This window comes from Danio rerio, chromosome 11 (genome assembly GCF_049306965.1).
Source record: "Danio rerio strain Tuebingen ecotype United States chromosome 11, GRCz12tu, whole genome shotgun sequence".
Lineage (NCBI taxonomy): Eukaryota > Metazoa > Chordata > Actinopteri > Cypriniformes > Danionidae > Danio > Danio rerio.
This window is the reverse complement of record NC_133186.1, coordinates 25156408-25174291: the sequence shown is the minus strand read 5'-3', so window position 1 is coordinate 25174291 and position 17884 is coordinate 25156408. Positions and strand designations below refer to the sequence as shown.

The window sequence follows — 17884 nt, the reverse complement described above, 5'->3', positions numbered from 1 at the left end:
GCTATCTATTGCACTGGAGTGAAGTACCTGATGCTAAATACGGACTACCAAAGCCATCTGCAGGGCCAGACGGATTCTGCGGACGTTTTTTGCTATTTCTGCGGAAAATTTTGGAAAAAATCTGCAGATTTCTGTGAAATTATTTTGGGAGAATCCAGCGGAGTATCATAACTAAAATCTTAATATACTAAATAAAAAGCAATAAATTACTGTATAAAAACTGAATAAATTCAGATTTACACATTTACTCAAGTAAATAAACAGAATTAATAATGGGCTAAAAATCTGCAGAAATCTGCGGAAAATCTGCGGAAAATTCTGCGCGCGCAGATTCCGTGTGGGCCTAGTCATCTGTCACATCAAATATGCAAACTTGAATCCTTGTGGTAGTTGTAGTCCTTCAGTTGAAACTTGTTAGTGAATCCTTTTTTTAAAAGAACATGTGTTTTAGAGATTTGAAAAAAAAAAAAACTAGCTTGTTATAGTGCCAAGCTCAATTTATTTTGTTGTTAATTAACTTTAAAAATACATTAAATTCAATTAATATTTTTATCCATTTCTCAGGGAATATAGACAATGTGTTTTGGTGCATTAAAAAAAAAGATTTGGCTTTAGTACTGACTAATCAAATGTATATGCACATATATAATATTGTGTAGCTTCACATTAAAAATATTAATTTAAAAGATAGAATTGAGTGAGATGTACTTATATACATTTTACGTCAGAATCATAAGCCCCCTTTGATTTTTTTCTTTTTTAAATATTTCCCAAATTATGTTTAACAGAGCAAGGATATTTTCACACTATGTCTGATAATATGTTTTCTTCTGATGAAAGTCTTAATTGTTTTATTTCGATGAGAATAAAATCATTTTTTAATTTTTGAAAAAAAAAATTAAGGTTAAAATTATTAACGTTAGCCCTTTTAAGCTAGGCCTATATGTTTTTCGATAGTCTACAGAACAAACCATCGTTGCACAACAACTTACCTAATTACCCTAACCTGCCTTGTTAACCTTAGGCCTTTAAATATCAAGCAATATAGAAGTGTCTTGAAAAATATCTACTTAAATATTATTTACTGTCATCATGGCAAAGATAAAATAAAGCAGTTATTAGAAATGAGTTATTAAAACTATTGTGGTTAGAAATGTGTTGAAAAAAATATACTCTCCGTTAAACAGAAATTTGGGGAAAAAAACAACGCTATTGAAAAACAAAAACAAACAAAAAAAAAGACTCTTCACCTATCTGCAAACCCAACAAGCCATCAAAATAACAAATCAATACTTCACACACTGTCGCACCACTGCGCTTTATAGTCACATTTCTCTCTTTATAATATATCCTGTCTAGCAACTCGGGGTGTCGGGAATTCCAGGATCCGACCATTCATTTGCTGCGATATTCCTTATGATCCACCTTAAATGACTGATCCCTCCCTCCCTCTCTCCGCCGCAGCTCTCCCTACCCTCAGACTGAATCTCTATCTTCCCTCTTTCGATTTCCAGCCACGGCAACCAGTGATTGAAACTGTCTTTTTCGTCGCGCGGTGAAAGGTTGCGTTTATCCGCACTTTTCCCGGCGGTTAAACGGCGGCGAAACAAACAGAGCAGTTAACACGCAGAAAACAAGATTTAAAACCAAACAAAACTTGGATCTGTTGCGTTTGCGTTCCGTAACCAACGCGGAACATACCTCTATCTCTTTTGTGATTATTTCCCTTTTTCTCTGGACAAGAAAAGGCTGTTGGATTGGATTCGAGCAGACGGGCTTTTTACTTCTAAACCTCGTGATAAGAAGTTTCTACGTGTTTTAGACTTAACTCGGAGGTCGCATTTTAAATGTAGGAAAGGCGACTAACGATAATTCCATCCTGCTGGTTGACTGGCACCAATTCCAAAGTTACTTTCCAGATGCAGAGTAAACAAACACGGTTTGCAAGCGACGAAAGACATTGCCTATCCGTGTAAGCGTTTACTTAGAGACCTTTTGCGTCTTTCATCATTGGGAGTTTTGAAGAGAGGGCTTGTTTTTGAGGAGAAGGCTTGTTTCTCGATGCACTGAATGAGGAGGAACGTCCCATGTGTGGCATTCACTCTTTCTGACAACCCTCCAGCCTTAAGGTAGGTTTGTTCAATCTTGTTGTTTTCTTATTCTGTTTATTTAACCTTGTTTCCTTCTTATGTTTTGCCATCCACAGGTGTGCGTGTGCATGTTCCATCTTGTAATCTGTTGTGCTCTTCTTCTGAACCTCGCCGTATTTGCTCACGAGACATGTTTTGCCTGTTACAAGTGTTCATTTTTTGCGCCTCGAGCAATTTATTCGTTTGCTAGTGGTAATGCACATAACTGCTGCATTTAACCCCTATTTTTTTCGCAATTGATTTTATGTGTGATTTAATGTCACTCCACCACCATTCCTGACACCGCAGTCATATAACGTTGAGAAGTGCACGTTTTGCTCTACTGGCTAATAGGATGGTTTTAATGGGCATATATGAATGGGTACATCTTATGTGAAGAGCAAAGAGGCTCTCTTGCTGATTGATGAAGAGGTAATCAGTCGATCCTCTGACGTCACCCCCTTGAGTAACGTCCACCGCGCCTCGTTCGCGCCTCTCTGGGTGTGTCCTCGCGCTATTGCGTCGAAGGGGAAACCCTGCAATTTGTTCCCAGTCAGGAGCTCGATGCTCTGTCCTGTGAGGAGATCAAAACCTGCCCGGATGTGTCAGAAAGAGACGAACTCGAGGCACACATGCTTTTTTTTTTGTTTTGGGTTATATCTAAGTATGGACATTCGTGTATGATTTCAGGGGTTTGAAGTTCTTCGTCACCTTCAGGTTCCTTTGTGATTGTTGGCTTCAGCTGCCTGAAGAGATGAAAACCGTGACTTGCAGTCGTGACAGTCTGAGAGGTGCTGAAATGAGCTTAAAACACGACATTACCCACTTTAACAGTTTGCTGTTAAAAAGGTGTAATGCATAAAATAAGTTTTTAGCACGTTGGGGTGCTTCAGTAACTGACTTCCATTGTTTGTTTTTCCTTATTGAGACTGATTATGGTGTCATGTTGACAAACGTCCTTTGTGTGCTTTGTGCATTATGTACAAACATGAATCTCTTGAGAACATTTGACTCATAAAGGTCAGGATATGTTTAATATCCTATTTTCCCAGATATAGTGCAACGTTTTGTAGGAATTCTGTAGCTAAAATGTCTAAAATGCTTCAAGTCAAATTGAAGAAAGGCATGATGTCTGATGTAATTTCATTTGATTTCATGGCGTGATGTCATTTCAAACAAAATTAGATTGAATTGGATTGCCGTTTTCCAGAAATATTCTCATTGACTAACTAGTGCAGTGGTTCCCAAAGTGGTGGGGGTAGGGACCCCTCAGGAATCACATGGTGCTTTCCAGAAAGTAAATAAATTTTATTAAACTATTTAAATGAGCATATCTTATCCATAGCCCACAGAAATTCATAATAGTAGTTAATAGTTACGTTTAAAAAAACAACATGCATGTGTTGTGACTCCTGGGGTCATTAACGTTTTATTAAAGACAGCAATATCGTCAGGTGCAGGATATTTATTTTATGGCACCAAGTTAAACTTTTACAGCACTCGCATACATTAAAAATAAATACAGGCCACAACTGAACATGGAGAATGATCTCTGGGTGGCGTTCTACAAAATCAAATGTAAACTAGACTTGGGCTTATTAGTGTGTGTGCGCGCGTGCCTTTGCTTGCAAGGTTTGTGTATGTATAACCACTGTATAAGTCACTGGCATTGCTATTTTGGGAGTTGCGGGCTAAAAAGTTTGGGAACCCCTAAAATAGTGGATAGGTAAGGTGTGGTGTGGTCTGCTGCTGTGCGTTTTTGGACTATTGTAAATTAAAAATAAAATTCTCTGTTTAGTCTATTGTCTTAACTGCAGTTTTATGTATTATGTTATTGAGAGCAAAACGTGCGCACATCCATAGTCCTCGAAACACTGCTCTGAGAAGTTTGGACAGCATTGTAATATTCACCAACACTGCTTCGATATTTTAAACTACCTCTTGCCTCCTAGTCAATGGTCTCAAACTCAATTCCTGGAGGGCCGCAGCTCTGCACAGTTTAGCTCCAAACACCTCCAACTCATTCCTGCTTAAAAGTCTCTAGTAGTCTTGATTAGTTTAATCAACTGTGTTTGATTAGGGTTGGAGGAAAAACTGTGCAGAGCTACGGCCCTCCAGCTATCGAGTTTGAGACCAATGCCCTTAGTGAAAAATGAAGAAAAAAATCTTCCAGAGTATATCAGGGCCTTTGTACACAAATCCAAGTAGTTCGTTAACCATGCTATAATTGTAAAGTCTCCTTGTGTGGAAGCTGGAAAGCCATCTTTTTGTTTAATGGCACACAGGGGAATGTTCACTTGTAATCTTCTGCTTGTGTGAACACTATTTATTTTGCAGAATGTTCTGGGATACGTTTAGTATGCCCACAAAATAATCACAAGAGAAAGGTCAGTCATTATGAAATATGCTGTGATCACATTTAAGCTTATCCCTGCAGATCCACCGTAATCCATGAAAATGGCTGAAGGACTGTTGTTAACCAAATGAAAGTGACAAACTCGCGGAGATCATGGTGTCATCTGATAGATTTGCAAACAATGGCCATTTAAATGCGAAGCGTTATGTGCATTTGAACAACTGCCGTTAACGTTTCAGGAGAATTCATAAGCAATTATGAAGAGCAGCTTGAAGACGTGAGTAAGCAGATAGCGCAACTGAACAATACTACTTATGCATTCATATCTGAGTGGGCGTGATTGTGCATGCTTTAAACTTTACATAACCTGTAGGGTGGGGGTGTTTGGAGCTATCGAGAAGTTTTCTTCTCTAGTGATTACTCCAGCCGACTGATGCAATTTATTGTTGTGCATATCAAGCTGTGTTTACCCTGCAGAGCATCTGTTCTCTCTAATTAGGGGAGAGTTGTACTGTTCAGCCTCCCTCGTCAGACATGATCATGGGTGCTGGTGGTAACTTCAGCCTATACCATGACTCAGGTCTCCCTTGTGTGACTGCTGGCTATAAATGGGATAACTATATCCACCAGCTCAGACTGTTGTGTTGAAAACATGACTAGAGACGGTTAATGAGCTGTGGGGTCTTGTTTAGCGTGAAACATTGTGGGGGATGTACCTGTTGAATTTTGCTGAAATGGAACGTTATGCCTTCATTAGTAGAAGTAGATGTGTTTGCATGCTGTGGCATATTAGTAACACTTCTCATCAAAATGTGCTTTAGTAACATACAAACATATATATATATATATATATATATATATATATATATATATATATATATATATATATATATATATATGTTTGTATGTATATATTTATATATATATTTTGCAGTAAGTTAGGACTATAAGGGCCTTTAATCCGTTTTTTTTATTTTTATTTATTTATTTTTTCTTTTCTTTTTTTCTTTTTGTACATTTTTTTCAATGAGAAGCAATTACCATCTAAAAAAGTTAAAAATGAAATACAGCACTACTACTACTTTTTTGGGCTTTCAGTGGAATAAATCAGTGGTTCTTAACCCCTTGGCTACTGAGTCTTTTTTGGGTCATTTCGTTCAATTTGCTAAAATAACATTAAAATGTTACGAGATGCTTCCAAACACATCTACAACTAGGCCAAACGTTAATCACTCTACATAAAAGGCATAACTAGAATGCTAATATATAATGCAACTAAAAAAAAGAAAATATTCCTTTATTGTTTACCTGGTGTTTTCTATGATTAGCTACCTCTTCTGGCATGTCTTCAAATTTGAGTCGTTCATTCACCTGACACTGACCGTCCCATTTAAGCTTAACCAATGCATACAGTCTGAGCTGGAAACACCCATGATGTTCACCATTAAAGTCTTCCGTTTTTTGAGTCGTTCGTTTATCATATGACAGTGTGTAAAGAGATGACTCAAGAAATGAATGGAAAATCTTTTTCCGGCTTTAAATGCATATGATTGGCTTGAATGGCTTCTGTCGTTCACATGATAAACAAACGACTCAAAACGAGGACTTGAGAATTGAACCGGTCAAATCTTTTTCCAGCTCTAAATGCATATGATTGGCTTCTGTCTTTCACGTAATAAACAAATGACTCAAACCCGATAGAGGACTCGAAAAATTAAATAATCTTCTTTACCTGCAAAAATGTGCGCGAATGAACAATCACTCCCTGAGAGGACTCATCGTACTCGAGTCACATAAAAGATTGGTTCAAAATGAACAAACCGTTCAAGAACAACCCATCGCTAACGGGTACCGCTCTGTGGATAAATTGGTACCTGTCCACACAATAAATCATTAATTGTTTCTGTTTTATTTATTATCCAAGTCTGAACAATCTTTCATTTAAAAAAATCTTTTATCTTGAAAAATGACCGTATTTTCTCAGTTACATCTTGGTCACTTCAGCGCCAAAATTATCCCACAAGCTAGCAAAAAGAGTATAAACAGACATATTTTGAAAGTTTCTTTGTAAAGGGGAAAAGCCCAGTGAAGGACCCATGAACTACCTAGGAATGGATTCATTTGTCAACAAATCAGGTGAATCCAGCATGCCAGCATGCCTGTGCTAAAAGACTAATGATCTTATACAAACATTGCAGTGGTTTTACATTTTCTCCTTGATTAAAACTTGTATCAGAGTTGCAGCAATGTTTTGTCTGCTTGTCATCCTCTGAGAAAATAGCTCATGATCACCTAGCAATCTACGTAAACCCAGCCTTGGGCTGTGGTAAAACTGTCAAACGTTGACCAGTACATGGTGATAAAATGGTTGGGGACCACAGGAATAAAATGTTTTACTGTAATTACTTTATAGGTCTTGTGTGTAAGCTAAATAGATTGATGACACTTGTAATATAAAATTTACCAGCAGTTTTGTTTTAATCAGATGTGTTTCTATGAAAGATGTTTTTGAATTAATGGGACAAATGCTTAATTGCAATTAGTGTTTAAGAATTTAGTCCTTTTTTATTAAGCTAATAATATTTCTGATGCATTGCTTTACCTGTAGTTTGCTTGCATTTATGACATTGGCAATGTTAAATAGAAGAACATTTGTACAAGGTTTGGCAGTCTAATTACAGAGGTCAGATGATTCTTAGCGTCTGACTTTTGTTTTCCTCTCCCCATTAAGACGGAGTGGTGTGCGTGTTCAAGTTTGACGGCAGAACAGCGCGACCAACGAACCTTGCAGGGATGCTGCGAGTCTCATTGGCTCAGCTTGTGTGAAATGTTGAATTCACAATTAAATGTATAAATAAGTCGTTTTGCATTAGCTGCGGGGATCCGCAGTGCATGGATGCATGTGGATGTGAGGTTGCCCGGCATGCAATGGCAGGAGAAAGATCTCTGCTGACAGAGATAAAGAGGGGGGCCTCCCTGTAACAGATGCTCATATGCGTTCGCCTGGAAAAACAAACATGCTTTTTTATTTGTACGTTCCAATCACAGCAAGCTTCAACACTTGTGTTGTTATCACTGCAAACTAGTGGAGCATGGTTTTACCTCCATCACCCACTCTCCATCTAACTGGCTATTCTGAAGATGTGCTATCTTGCTTTTTGCATCTCGCCTTCATTCATTCACTCCATTACTCTTTCCCTCCCTTTTGTTTCTGTCTCTATTTATCTTTCACCCTCCCACCCTGTTTGATGTTTAATGCAATACAAGGGGTGTGTTGGTGTGTATGGTGATATTTGAGTGTGAGTGATTGCTGGTTATCTAACAATCTTTAACTGTGCTTGCAGTTGCATCAACTTAGTAAGCTAAGATAGTGTGTGTCTGTGTACATGACAGATACCATAACTGAGTACCTATGTGGGTTTCCATAGAGTATGTGTTTCCAGACTCTGCTTTTGCTTTATGTAATCACAGTGCAACATTGGATGCCTGCGTATTATTGTATAGCAAATTGGTTGTCATACTTGACAGATGAAGAATGCCCAATCAAACAGGAATATCAGACTATTGCGAAGTTTTGGATCAGTAAGATTTAAAGATTTAAATGCTTCACTGTTTTGACGAATGAAAATAAAACTGCATGCATATATGTACATAAATATTTTTTTGTATGCATCTATGTGAAGACCAAGTTGAGTTGAACTTGACACTCTTTGCAAACAAAACTCACACCACCCACGACCCGAAAGTAACAACAGAATTGACCAGTTCAGGAAACTTAAGAGTGGAGTGGGGTGGGGGTCCACAATTTGGAACTTTGCGATCAGCAAATTGCAAGAGGCTACGATTATAAAATTTATATGTATTAAATAATTTCCCCCACCCAGAGCAAATGCGTGACTGCCGTCTGTGTGAGATAGTCTCACTAGCCAATTGAGTGAGCACACTTTCGTTCGGTCCAATCAGAATTGTGCAACCGAACTATGCGGAAAGCCCACAATAAAACAAACAAACAGAAAAAGCTCGGACAAGTGGGATGATGACTTCTGCCACTTCAGAAGCAATAATAGACATTCATATCAAAGAAAAACAGGACATCAGTAATATGGGAACATTTTGGTTTCAAAGTCACAGACACCGAACAAAAACAGGTAATTTGTAAGAGCTGTCGTGGAATTGTTGCCTCAGCATGAGAAAATACAGCAACCAGCACCTAAGAAAGCTCCACATGCGGCTATATGAGGAGTGTCTTGCTGAAAAAGTTAACTAATGGTATTGGCAGAGACACTCAATCTAGTAGCTAACAACAGCAAAGTACAATTTCAGAGTTAAAGTAAATAAAATAAAAAAATTCTCAGTACTTATAAACAAATTTGAATAAATGTTGGTGTAAGTTGATATCCTTTCAGTTTCAACACTCAATGCATTTTAGCAGTAGGTAGCTACGATACAGATTATTGATTTATTTTACGTTTCCAGTGTCATAGGTACCAAATAAGCAAAACTTGCATTTTTTGGAGCCTTCACTGAGCAAACAGTTCAGTAGAGTACAATATAGTTTGGTGCTGGTCACCATTATCAGTCTTGGATCTTCACTGAGATTGGTTTTCATTCATTTTAGTTTAAGGAAAAGTCATACAGGGCATTTATTCACATATATCACTTTACACAAAAAGATGATTTATATAGATTAATACTTGTGTGCAAATATTAATTGATAATCTTTTTGTGGAACAGGAATTGATGATCGCTGCAGTTCAGTTCTTATGCAAATTACTGAAGTTCTGTAATTGTGAAACATATGAATACATGCAGACCCTTAATATCTGTGAAATGTTACCAATTACGGAGATATACTAAACATGCATAGTCTCTATTTGTGTTCAAATACAGTACACGTACAACAAGAACTAACCTCTCACCTGCACTTGTATTCTTAACCTGTAACTGCTTGTTAAACAGTCGTTTCATCATTCTGATTTCATATAATTGTACAATATGTTATATTAATAATTTAAAAATCAGGTTAGTCCTGTTTTAGATTGCTGAAAAATTCATTTGCTCAGCCGTTTTTTAATGCTTTACTTCAGTGTTTGTCCACTCTGTTTCTAAAAGGATGTGAGAAGCACTTCAATAAGCTCTTGTAAGTTATTGTCATAAACTCAATATTACTTTAAAGATGGATGGATCCATGGTAAGCACAAGCAAATAGAGCAAGAGTGGAGTCACTCGCACTTTCCACGAATAAACAACAATAGAGGACATACAAAAAAATCAGTTTTTTGCGTTTGGCATATGGCTCTGTCACAGTATGACAAAAAGATTAGTTTAAGATGGGGTCATTATTATTATTGCAGTTCCATGTCTCTGCAGTGTTTTTAAAAAAGGGTCTTCCTGTGGTGTAGTTTTTCTGGCAGGCGCTGGTAACTATTCTGAGTAAACCAATAGCGTTCTGTGAGTCTAGTTTCAATCTTTTGGTATCGTTATGTTGTGGTTGGTACCCTTTGGAAAATGACAAAAAATGGAATAGTACAGTTCTCTTTTTTTGTTCTCTTTTTTTCTTTGACAGTGGAAACAGACAAATGCATACTTCACCGAACCGTATTGCTTAAGGATAATGCCATAAGGGTACCGGAGAATTGGCACCAAGTGTGCAACAAGACAAGGGATCAAAAATACAGGAAGTGCCATTTTTAAATACACATCTGAAACATGACACAACAAATACAATGACGGGACACAGCAGGGAAGCATGCTCAAATAAAGCTTGGCGTCTTGTGACAGACAACCACATGCCAAGAAGCAAGAACAGATTCTGCTATATGTGCTCCGTTGTTGTTTACAAGGTTGTTCACATATTGGGTTTAACAAAGTTTGGCTTTACCATCAAGCAAATAAATTCTAAAAGTACAAGAAAAAATGATTGAAATGAATGCCAAGTCAAACTGACATAACAATTATGCCTGGTTATCATCTTGTTGAAGAACTGGTTGTCTATATGGCTAATGAAATTTTAGGCCTGTTCGAGTTGGGAAAATTCAGAATGACACTTGACAATAGTATATCCTTTGTCAGTGTCTTTATGGATAGAATGCATTTAAACAATGTGTAGTTTAGGGCTGGGCGATATGGCAAAAATTATAATTTATTTCCTATATTGAACAATAACAATATATATTTCAGTATAAGTTGTTAATGCTTTCAGTTTTAAAAGAGTACAGCTATGTTTCCATTCAAAAATGTAAATGAACTTTTCACGCAAAACTGGAATACCGTATAAAAGATGTGTGAATAAAGCAACCCTTTCAAAGCAAACAAAAACACCACTTCCTGATCCTGGCGCCAAATATCAACAAGAAAAAACTAATTTGCTGCGGATAGGAGATGCTTCATTTGATAGATTAATAAATGTTATCCTAACACACGGTGAACGCTCAGTGGCGTTTGAAGGTGTGAAATGCGTAGGACAGACACCCTTGATTTCGGAGGTCATTAATATAAAAACACTAATACTTTAACAGCAAGGCATTTTAGAATGAAAAAAAAAACAACATTTTAGATGTTTTACAATATGCTCAGCCTGCTGGTTTATCCATTCACACATATTTATATCATCACATGACTTTTTTTTTTTATGTGCATACTGGAATTTGTTCGGTAAAAGTGTTTCCATCATAGTTTATGCAGATCTTTTTTAACTAATAAAAAGTTTGTCCTAGTTATGCGCATATTCAAAATCGATGTGCATCTTGGCGTTTGCATCAACTGTTTTTTATGTGCATATCCAAACTGCTCATAAAAATAGGTGTGTGGAAATGTAGCTAATGACTGATGCCACAAAAATTTGAGGGTCCATTAAATGGCATAACATTTTCAGCTAACAAATTTTTGGTGGCAGAAAATTTGGTATGCCTCTAATATCAGCACACTTTTAGATTCCCATTGTTGAACGTTTATGCTGTGTGATTTGATCTTAGATCAAAATAGAGCAGAGGTCGGGAACCTTTATTCAGCAAAAAGTCAATTCTGATTTTTATTTTTTTTATCAAATGCATTTTTTTAAAGAGCCGTTTGGGGTGTGTGTATATAACCAAACCATTATTTATTTATTAACAAAACCTTTATTTATGTCCATGCACAACTCAAAAATAAACAAATATGATGCATTACAATGTATGAACAAAGGACAATTTATAAATAATTTTCTTTTTGCCATCGCCACTCATGAATGTCGTTTGAATTTACATGCGTGAGGTTACCATAGAAATGTTAGTTGCTTGCCCTTTATTGGTGTTGCGATTCAAGTTCAACCACATATGCGCATTGGTTAAAACGTCTTTTTATTGTAAACTGAGTTCTTTTGCTGTAGAAAATACAATATATAGGAAATTGTAATAGTATTTTTAATAGGAAACTGATTTCTAGTGACAATTAGAGTTAGAGACAGCTGGAGAGCCACATATTTTTGGTCAAAGAGCCACATGTGGCTCCCAAGCCATAGGCTCCCCACCCCTGATATAGAGTAAAAAAAATCCAGAGCTTATAAATTTTGTTGACATAAGTTGTATCGTGATTTGATATAATATTGTTTATTGGCCCAGCCCTTGTGTAGTTGGTGCTTTTTTTGTGTGTGCTTTTTTATTACTTTTTGTCTGTACAGCTACTTTTCATATACACAAAGTGATAATGTGCAACTGCTTTCCCCTTGTCAGGAAAAAAAAGTTTTTATTTGAAGAATATTGTGTATACACCACTTTGTATGTAAAACCAGTTTGAACTCATTGCTCATTGATTCAGATTATTTCATGCTGGCTGAAGCCAAGTAAGTGAATGCTGTAATTCAATGTAGTTTGATCCAGCACATCATATGTAAAAATAATAAGACTAACTACACATATTTGTTGGACTAGTTAACTTTTCAGTTGAAAATTCCTGTTTATATTCACAAATGTAGTAGTTCACTTCCCTGGAATGCTGTAGTCTGCTTATTCGGCATGTAAATATGGCTTTATTTGGGTTGTATATTGTGTACTTTATGTGCAACAGTGAATTGCGCCTTTAAAGAGTGTATATGCTTTTACATTATCAAATCAAATGCACCTTTTTAAAAAGATTCTATTGCTGCTTCTCATAATACAGTAAGAGAAACTGGTCTTAGCTCAATGAGACAGCAGCCTTCCTGGCTTTATCAGAATGATAGCGCTGCTCCTGCAGCCCACGCAGCAATGGCAGTTACATAACGATCACTGATGTCTCCCTGCGCAACTGTTAGAGTCAATCGACAGGTCCCACGTTCAACCTCCACTGCTGGCCTTGTACTGTGGGCCATGGTGGGCGGCATAGTCAATAACTCAAGCCTGGGTGGAAGATCGAATAAAAAAAATAAATATATAAATAAAATAGAAAAAGAACATGATGGCAACGACAGCGCTTTGCAGAGAGAATTCCCATTTCCCAAGCAGGGTGGCTCACAGAGCTTCAATTCAATGTGTCATATTGAAATGCATCATGTTCCCACGTGTGGTGTATTTACAGAAGAGAATGTCCTAATTGAATAGGGTGTTAGCCTGGAGTGGTTAGTTAGCTAGTGATTCGGCCATCTGAATCAACGGCAACAGACAAGCAAGAGCTTCAGAGGTAGCACTCTTCAAGGGCAAATGAAATGGCCCAGGGCATTTTGTGTATTTATACCGTCTGTAATTGCAGGCCCAAAGCTGGTGTGAGACGTGTCACGACTTTTTTTCGTCATTATTGGCCCATATTTAATTCCATTTGTATTAAGAGAGATTCGCTGTGTGTCACTGTGTTGTAATCAAAGCTGTTGACATACATAAAAAAACAGTGAAATAAGCCTGGGCTCATCCTCTGTCAGCAACATACGCCATTCCTCATGGTTTAACTACCTCATCAGTCATTTAATCTCAGTGAAAAATCTGTCTCTGGCTTCTTCTGACCAACACTTTTCCCCCTTCATGTGAAAGATGAAAGCTGTCAGATATCCTTGAGATGCAGTTAGAAAGAGATGGGGCTGAAAAGAGAGAAGTGGGGTGAAAGAGATTAATCTCCTATAGGCCCATTAAACAGATAATGTCAGATTTCTAATGAAATGATTCAGGAGACAAGGGTAAGAGACTCGATTACCAAGTCAGTTGAGGGTCTTTGGAATAAACAGTCTCTGTTACAGCGTACACCAGAAGATGCTTCTTAAAGAAACAGTACACCTAAAAATAATATGATTAAAATTCACCATTTGCTTGTGGTTTAAACCTGAGTTTCTTTCTTCTGTTGAACACAGAATATTTTTGTTTGAAAAAAATAAATAAATAAATAAATAAAAAATAAACTATGACCTCTGCAGTAAGGAAAAAAAATACAGTGGAAGTCAGTGGGTATCATCAAATAGCATGCTTCATAATAACTTATTTTGTGTTCAACAGAAGAAGGAAATGAAACGGGTTTGAATGGTGAGTAAATAATGACAAAGATTTAATTTTTGGGTGAACCATCCCTTTAAATAGCCTTTTGACTTATAGGCCTACATAAAGGATTATATAAAATTGTTGACGAGGTTTATTATAATAGATGCTTTGCTTAAGTAACGTTTATTGCATCATCCATAATGTGAAAAAAAAGAAAGTTGAAAGCTCAAATTAAATTTTTGTAAAGTTTAAGATTCACAGTTTTAGTTTGTTCATTTATTTTCTAGTGCTTTTAAGCCAGGTTTAATTTCAGCACATTAACATTGTCATCATAATTATACACACAGTTCAATTTAATGTCTTTATTTATAAGTGCATAGATTGACCAAAAAAAATAAAATTATATATATATATATATATATATATATATATATATATATATATATATATATATATATATATATATATATATATATATATATATATATATATAAAATAAATATGAATTACACATGTTGTACATGTACAACAGTACAGACCCAAGGTAAAAATGGTGGAAACGCATCAATCCATGTTTCAGTATTCTTTGAAAGCTGTGTGGACAATGTCTTATTTGCATTTCAAAAAAGTTTGCTTGTCTTTGCTTGATGTATATTTATAGGTCTCTGCTTTTCTTTGTATTTTCTTTGTCGGGACAACAGAATGTTGTTTACAGAGTTTTTCTCTCTTATTTTTTTGTTGCAGCTCTTTGCTGTGCTCCAGTTGGTTGTAGTTGTTTGTGTCTCAGAGGTGCCTGGCAGAGGCACGGTTCTAATTTAGTTGCTGGGCGTTGCGCCAAGTGGGAAACTCTTGGGCATGATGCCTCCTATCGAGGCCCTCCCTAATGTCTTTTGCGGGGTTACAGTGTTAGGATCTGTGAACTAAAGGCTGCCCGCTGACCAGTGCTGCATGATGATTGCTGAAGAAGCCTGTCCTCACCTAGCCTTTGCTTAAAGGAGTTGTGCTGCAAATCTGACAAAGGGGTCATATCATCCACTTTTACTTCTCATTAGATTTATTTATATATGTATTTTTGTTATTTCTGAGGACCACTTAAATCTTTAGTTTTTTAAAAGCTACACATGCATGGGCTGGTATAAAATTCTGATAGTATGATAACCTTGGAAAAAAATGTCACAGTTTGATGGTATTGTGATTACTCTAAAATATATTCTTTTTAAATGTCTGGATAAAAAAACAACAACCACATTTTTTTCCTCTTTGAAAACAATACATTTTGTTTTGAGAAACATTTAAAAAATATTTTGGAACAGCGAAGATGTCAGGCTAAATAATTCAAATGAATCATTGACTTCTGCTGTCTTCATTTAGTTTCTAAAACACAGATTTATTTACAATTAAAAATGGCATCTTGTCTGCTAGAGATACTGTTGTCTTAAAAAAACAAAACAAAACAAAATAACGTAAATAAAAAAACCTTGACTTCTCCAAATCAGGGTATACCTTGAAAACGGTATCGCTCTGTCTATACACCACTACAATATTACTCTAGTAGTATTATAAAATCCTCCTTTCTGGTATTGAGTGGGAAAGTGCAAAAGTACTTGATTTGTTTACTTAATAAAAGCACAAACAATTACTGTTATTTCTTTTGTAAAGAAAATTGATTACCAAAACTTGTGCTTCAATAACCACACTGATAATTCATGAAATCTCAAGGAAAAACACGTGATACCACATTCACACGCTTAAACCGGTTCAGATGATTTTATACAGTAAAATCAATAAAGCATATACTGGAGACTCACTCTGAATGGATAATTTAAATCACATAGTCATTGAACAGAGGTCAGTCCAAATTTGTAAAACTTCTATCATTAATCTTTTTCATGAACATAAAAAAGGAAATGTAGTGGAGTAAAAAGTACAACATTTTTGTTCCCTATAATAATCATACAAAAAAAAACTCAGATACCTAAAATATGATATTTAAACTTAATACTAATTATTTAGTTTATGCTGTTCCTTATAATGGGTGCAAAATACTGTCTCATCATGCCTTCTAAACGTCTGTCAGTGATATCTGTTGCAAAATCAATGTTTTTCACAAAGATGGAATAGCTTGTTTGGTTATTAAATTCAATTAGTCTTTATTTCTATTGTTAAAAATTTCTATATTTACATTGAAGTTCTAGTGAATTGAAATTGAAGCTGTGTTAGGTCAGTTTTCAGAGTTGAAGTTCAGTTTAGTTCAGTTCAGTGTAGTTTAATTTTCATTGCTGAAAGTCCGAACACTGAAGAGAAAATCCATTGATGTGCAGCTTTCTGATGGCTGAGCACTAACCGTCACTCAGTGACAAATGACACCGTGTATAAGAATTTATAAATATAATAAAAAAAAAAAAAAAAAAAAAAAAAAAAATATATATATATATATATATATATATATATGCAAATTTATATCAAAATACCGGAAATTTGTTTGAAATTCATATCACCATCATTGAAAAAAATTCAATCACGATATATATATTGATATCGAATTATTGTCCAGCCCAAGTCCAGGGTTATGGATACCTCTAGAAATCCTCTATGGTTGGCATCATCTCTTCACAGGGCTTGGATCACATCAATGGCACTGTACAATCCCTAGAGTACTGTTTCTCAAACATGTTCTTGAATGTTCACCAACTCTGCACATATTCCATATCTCTTTAACCAAACACACCTTATTCAAATCATCAACTCGTTAGCAGAGACTGAAAAACCTGTAATGTGTGTGATGTATAAAGGAGACATCCAAAACATGCAGTGTTGGTGGTCCTCCAGGAGCGTGGTTGAGAAACACTGCTCTAGAGCCCTCCGGATGAGTATCCCCAGGTGGAAATAGAGAGCAAAGAAAACATTTAGCGATGCTGCCATTCATAATGTATTTGAACAAGAGATAATAAATATCAATGCAAAAAAGACGTGCTATAAATGAAAATAGCAGTTATATAAACAAACATGTAAAGCATAGGAGTGTTTCTTATGAAATGTCTGGTGCATTAAGCCAGGAGGAGTGTGTCCTAGAGGTGGTTTGTCAGGCCCACAAGAGGATGAGGGTTTTATCGAAATACATTGTTTTTTTCAGTGCTTACAGAATACGTTTTCCTTTGAAACCTTATTGTTTGACACACTGATGACAGGTAGTCTCCACAGTAACGCTTTCCCTCCCCCTACATTTTAGCAAAGTGATGAATGGAATGTTTTTTCCACATTTCTTTGTTTTTTCCTTCATCATTTGATCAGCCACTTTCCTCTTGTGGTGCTGTGGGAAGTTTCACATCTATCTTGGCTTTGTCACGGGTGGAAAATGTCGTGATGTTGTTCCATGCAATGTGACACACCCAAGATATTCATAGTTTGGTAGTGAATGTTGAGGCTGTGGACAGAAAAGGGTGGGTAAAATGGGTCAAAAATGCACAAGTTTCCTAAACCTACACACTGGCCCTCAACACAAGACGTCTCAGTATTCAAGAGCCGCTGTAGTAAGCAATGAAATGCGACCATGTGAGAGAGAAGGGGAAGAAGGAGTCTTTGTGGATTGCCTTCTCCTTTCAAACTTTTTCCACTGCTGTGTAAGGCAGACTGTTAATGTGGTTTTGTGTGTGACAAGCAGCATAGCAGAATGTGGTAAGATACGCCTAGCGTTAGACAAGAATTTGTGTGTGTTTTCAGTCCTCATCACCACTGAGAAATAGGCTTTACAAGAAATTCCATTACCCCCATTTAAAAAAAAAAAAAAGCCCCATTATGGTTCCCAAATGTTATGTGTTTGTGCAGAAGTTGCTAAGTGGTCAAACTTGTGTGCTCTGCATATGCTAGCATCTTGTGACATGCATTTATGCGAGGGGAGCATCTCAGGGGAGAAAGGCGCCTTGTTCTAAGCCAGATGGTTTATTTCAGACATCTGAGGATTCCTAACCTCTCCACCGAATTTG

General features: G+C 36.4%; 1 protein-coding gene across 1 annotated transcript in view; it reads left to right on the top strand.

Moving 5' to 3' along the window:
* Positions 1-1510: 1510 nt before the first annotated feature.
* Positions 1511-17884, top strand: part of atp2b4 (ATPase plasma membrane Ca2+ transporting 4) — an 86092-nt gene continuing 69718 nt past the window's right edge. The window contains 1 exon segment of the mRNA NM_001077467.1: positions 1511-2129. The gene's annotated coding sequence lies outside the window, so the exon portion shown is untranslated.